Consider the following 6,379-nt stretch of genomic DNA (forward strand, 5'->3'; position numbering starts at 1 on the left):
AGATACTAGAAAAACAGGTGGGGTGGCCCGTTTAAGCCTGAGTCCCAAAAATGATCAATATTTTCAAGCCCAGCCTGTGAGATGACGGGCTCGGGCTAGCTTGCGGGTTTTTTGGCCCATTTAACTAAAATATTTTTTTCCATTTTTTTAATATATTTTATCAAAATAATAAAAATGAAACAATAAAATTACTAATAAAAGGTATAAATATAAATAAAATTAAGTTATAAATATAAATATTATTATGTCTAAACATCTATCACAGTGTAATAGAGTCTATTGAATAAACAAACTAAATAGAAGAGATATAGACAACTAAATAAGTACTAAGTTCAGTAAATAATTACAATATGGATGATCTGGTTTGATTATAAATAATTAACAAAAAAGTTTAACTAACCAACATAGTATACATAAAACATAATCATTTATCCTACTTACAAAAAAGAAAAAATCTTATCATCCCTAGTTCTAAATTCGTCTTTAACTATAAAAATAATATAGATCTTCACTTTAATTCAAAAGATTTTTTAATTAATTCTATTTCAAGCATTAAAAAATATAGAAGAATGACAAATAAAGATCGTAAAAATTACACCTACTATATTTTAACTGGTTTTAACTGGTTTTGATAGCTTATAAATAGCAACATATTTTTGTGGATATACCTAGTTTTAAATTTTGTAATTTTCATCTTTTTTGTTGTTGTTATTTTTCCAACAACTATAGTGATTCTTTTTTTTTTTTTTGGTGAATGCTGTCTATGTGAGCTGTTGGGGTGAGTAAAATCAATAGTGTGTTATGTGTAAAATGTTACACTTTTCTTTTTTAGATTGAGAAAAAAAATAGAAATTAAAAAAAAAGTTGGTGGGCTTAAACGGGCCAACCCGTTTATTTTTCAGCCCTTCAAGGTTGGTCCTTTTAAGCCCAACTTCCTTTCAAGGCTCTAAAATACAAACCCGTTCTCGACTTAAACGGGCTTAAACAGGCCGTCCTATTTTTCCAGCTCTAGGAGAGAAGAGAACCCAGAGAGGACAAATATAATTCTTATTCAGTTCATCCCAAAGGCATTTAAAAAATGAGATGTGGCCTGTTTGGATAACATAGATAACCTTGGTTTTGGAACCTAAACCATGGTTTGGGTCCTAGATTTGCCAAACACCCAAGAAAAAACAGAAACCATGGTTTTGGGCCAAAACCATGGTTTCAAAAAAAGTGAATCTATTCTGCTTCTAGCTCAAATTGGAGAGTATGATTATACCTGTCAGAGTAGATCTCAACGATAATATGACTTTAACACCCCTTAATTATTTTTTATAAACATATTTAATTTAATATTTTATAAATATATATACACATATTAATTATATTATCTTATATTTATCAATTATGTTGGTAAAAAATATATTATTAACAATTTTATTTCTTCAATTAAAATATAATATAAAATTATCTTTTATGTAATTATTATATTAACTTATGCCTTTTTTAGTAATTTGTACACATAAAAGTACTTCTGATAACAACTATCTAAGCACTCTCATTTTATCATAATCACTTTTTTACAAAATCTATTCTCTGAAGAATTTATTTTCCAGAAGCTATTCTCTAAACCATGGTTTGGTTCCATCCAAACACCCCCGAAATCTATTTGTAGTTTCAACCCTAACTAACTTTAGGAATTAAAAAGGGAACATTCTAAAATTCTAAAATTAAATGAAAATAGCAATTAATGATAAAACATAACAATCAAATCAAAATTAAGACAATATTTCCTAATAAAATTAAGGGTTAATACAATCTTTGTTCTTTTAAGTTTGCATTTATTTTGGTTTTTGTCTTTCATGTTTCAAACCATAGGTTTTTGTGCTTTAAAAAACAAAATAGTCAAGTTTTTATTAAATTATAAAGATAAATGTTTTAGACAAAAAGAAACTTGAGGAATCAAAATTTATGATTTGAAATTTAATAGACTAAAATCAAAATGAAGACAAATTTAAAGAAACAAAATTGTATAAACCATAAAATAAAATACCTAAAATATCTAAAATTTTAATTAGTCATTATTTCATGGACTATCAGATTTACTTCTCTGGAACAGGGTGAATTTGGAAAGAGAGAGAAAAAAATAATGATTACTATAAAATTATTAAGTGGAAATTCGAGGGGACTCTTTACGTTCAATTTGCCAATAAAGTTCATAGATGAGATCCATAAGCTAAATGTGAGACTCACTTGTCCTTTCCCATCTCTTTTCCTCTCGACTGGAGTGATTTGAAGTTAAGTCATGTTAACGCAGACAATTTTATCAAAATTCAAAATGACATGTTCATATTGTTTATTTTCAAAATTATGATTTGCCGAGCTCGGCAATACTGGTTTGTGACTCAAGTCAAAGCATTATTAAATTTTTTTAGAAAATTGAATTATTGAAGATAATTGCAATTTTATGTTTTTAATTTGTTTTTATTATACTTTCAATAGATTATATTTAAGTATAGGATCTAAATTTTAATAAGTCGACTTCAAATTATCATAAAAAACTTGCTACTACTTCTGCTCCTTAATATATGACTTAGTTGGAAATTATATTTGATCCTAAATATAATATTTTGTCTCTCAAATTTATAATATTTTCTCTAAAACATCCCTATTGATTATAAGGGGTTTTCACAAGGAGATTATTTCAATGCATAATTAAATAGAATAATTTAGAAAAGTCGACACAAATTTGTTACAATTAGCGAACTTAACTAACTTTTTAAGTCTCCTCAAATTAGGTATCTAGCTCCCCAAGTAGTATTAGTTATTGGAAGTAAAGCTTGATTATATGTTTTGGTCAAAACTAACTCAATATCAAACGCACATTTACTAGAATAGCTATCACACATCCTATGTGAGAGGTAATTCAATTCTTCTCTTTTTTTGGCTTTTGGGATGAAAAGGGATAATTCAATTTTTTTACAAGTAGAATCCCATAAAAAAGAAGCTTGAAATTATTAAATCCTAAATAAGAAATTCCTGTAAAAATAAGTTGTTATCTGCAAGTTAATTATTATTAAAACCTATTAAAGTGTGAGAACTAAATCTACTTTGAAATTTAGTAATTTTAATATTTTTTTGTGTGGGATTCTCCCCTTTGTAAAGTCATTTTTAAAGTTTAAACTCAAGTGAAATAGATAGAGAAATATTGCAAAATTAAAAATAAATTGATATATAGAGTTTTTTAATATATAAAATGACAATTTATTAAATGCTAAGTAAAACAATGCATGCACGCTAAAAACAAGGAGAGGAGCTCGAAACAAAAATGTTAGCCCAACTAGAACCATGATATCACAATATAGTAGACAAATACAAGTAGAGGGTGATCACATGCAAGGTAAGGACTGAGCCCACCTACAAACCAGCCACCTCAAATAACCATACAGGTCCTGTAAATCTCAAAAGACAACAAGCCAACTATAAGAGCAGAACTCTAGAACTAGAAATGTGGTGCAACGACCTTAAAAAGCCATCAAATGTTGGAGCAACATGATCCAAGAAACCAAGGAGGTTCTCAAAGACCTGAACCAGAAAATGAAAATAACTTAAAACCAACGTCAGACACCGCATCATGAAGGATGAGACAAGAATGAAATGCGTAAAGGAGAAAGTTGAAAGAAATAAGAAAAAAAATTGCACAAAATTTAGAAGAAGTTACGTTGTTAATGACTTGTCAATAATTCATATCCCTATGAACTTTATATTTTTTCATGAAACTATCTTGTATTTGGCATTTTAACATTTTAAAAAATGTTTATCTTAGAGTTTGATGCTTTTCTTAAGATGATTTTTTATTGCCTAAAGAAAACGGAAAAACAGAAATGTCGTAGTAGAAAATTATGTTTTGAAGACAAAAACTTCCTTAAAATGAAAAAAATTACCTAAGTCTAAAAAAGCATGTATATTGTTTTAACTCTAATCATTTTCTTTCAATTCATATATATATATATATATATATATATATATATAAGGGGAAGTTGTTATTTTCTTTCAATTCACACACGCATATATATTTCACATTCACATTCAATAAGGGGAAGCTGTTATTATGACTAACCAAAGCCTTAATTTTTAAAGGCCGCAATATGGGTTGCTAATGTGATTCTTTTACAAGAAAATGCAACAATAAGAGTTATTCTCTAATAAAAGAGTTAGTGGATGAGTTTATTTTGATAATACATATAACATTCAATCCGGATGAGTTTATTTTAATTTGATAATACATATAACACTCAATCCACTTTGTTTTTTTAAATTTATATTTTTTTCCGGAGCTCTCTATTAATTACTCATATTTATAGGGTTTCTCACCAAATGAATAATAGTTTTTAACGCAAATAATTAAAAGGGTTGGAAAAATAGCACATATTTTTTTACAAATAATTAATTAAGTTAATTTTCTTAATCTCTCACTACTATAATAAAGGTTTTTTAAACTAGTTAAAATGGGTATTTTACACCAAAGTCACGCCAAGTGTAGAAATGACCAGTTTTAAAAGTTCTCACCTTTCACAACGATTTTATAATTGATGTAGAAAAGTCAACATTTTAGACCAGTTATAATGCCAACTAGTGTGCCAAGTCAACATTTATTTTTTCAAGGTTTATTTCTCTTGCTTGTTTTCTCTATTTCACCACTTCCAAACGGTAAATGATTTTTGAGTGTTGAATTTCATGAATGTAATTTAACCTGATGTCTAGTTGAAGTTGAAGGTAAGTTCTTTTTGCAAGAATTAGTAAAGTTGAATCACCCACTCTTGGATTGGGTGCTATTGTTTAATAAGGATAGACACTTTGATTATTAGCATTAAAATAGAGATGCAAATGTTCCCAAACTATTGTTCAAGGCAATAATCCTATTTACTAAAACAATTACAAAATAGACTTGATTTTGATTTGGCAAACAACATTCCGCATGATTGATTATCACTGAGTAGAGAAAGTTTTGGTCACCAAGGAAACTAAATGGAAAGTTTTGGTTGCCCTTTATTTTGGTTTCACTTGCAATCAAGACCTAGCTGACTCGATCATAATCAACCAATAGAATGTAGCTTACAAATTCAAAATTAAGTCTATTATGCTTAGTTTCTTTAAATAAGAGTCTTCTCCTTTGTCATCCTATCCAAAAAGGTTAGGGAGATTGGCATGTTCCAATTAAACCCCACAAGGATCTAAATGCCTAAACTTAGTGAACCTGGCACTCAACCTAAGGGTGATGACATTCAACCTTAGTGATGCTCCCAAAAAGAAGTGGATGTTTACTACAAGTGGACTTCGTGGTTAAATTTCAATCAACATACATCTAGCACCTAGACAAATCACTCAAACCCTCTCAAGCTGGGGACAAAACAACCAAACAAAAAAAACTTGAAAAACAATACAAAAGATGACAATCCAACTAGCTAGTATGTTCCAGATATATTTTCAATAATATTTCAAAAAATAACAAATAGCAATACACACATAAAGAAGAAGCCAACAACAAATAGCAATGAGCACCCAATTGATTCGAAGTACAAGCTATATCGAGTTAAGTAATCAAAGGAGGCCAGCAATAAACACACAAATGACAACATTAGGGATTAGGACTCAAGCTTTACAATCAAAGGAATGAGTTACCTAAGCGAGAAAGACAAAAATGTGGTCAACTATGAAAGCATGGCTTATACCCCTTAACGTTGACAGCGACAATAAAGATCTTGCACAAAAAGAAGACAGCGATTAGGGCTTCTCATAAGTAGCTCAAGGGAGAAATAAGATGATGACAATAAGGGGGATGAAAAGGGACAACATGAGCACTCCACGCCATCGAGCAATACCAGCTCGAAAGAGAGAGTATCAAGTGATTGTTTTGTGAGAGCGTGAAATTAAAATGTGTGAGAAGCTATATATACTTAGGGTAAACTATTTACTCTAGTTAAACCCTAGAAACCGGTGCACATATAACATATTATTTTGAATGTTCAACAGCTAGTCTAAATGTTACTAAATACATCGACAGTGTCAACGAATAGTGTAAGAGTTACTTTTGTATATCAAATGTGTATATAACTAGGGTAAATTTTAAACCAGTAAAACCCAGAAAACCTAGATCCAATCAATCTTGTTCTTAAACTAGTGAACTACTTATCTGCAAATGAATACAAAACGCACAAAAATGACAGCTATAATAAAAAACACAATATTTTTTTCCATTGATTCATAAGGGGAGTTGAGAGACCATTACAAAATATTTGAAAAAAAAGACTACAATATATATTTTATAGTATATATTATCTTTAGAAAAAAACCTCTCTAATCTGTATTACTACTTAACAAGAGGAATGAGAGGAGG

The sequence above is a fragment of the Neltuma alba genome, unplaced genomic scaffold (genome assembly GCF_004799145.2).
Source record: "Neltuma alba isolate B1F8T4 unplaced genomic scaffold, ASM479914v2 tig00011561_pilon, whole genome shotgun sequence".
Taxonomy (NCBI): Eukaryota; Viridiplantae; Streptophyta; class Magnoliopsida; order Fabales; family Fabaceae; genus Neltuma; species Neltuma alba.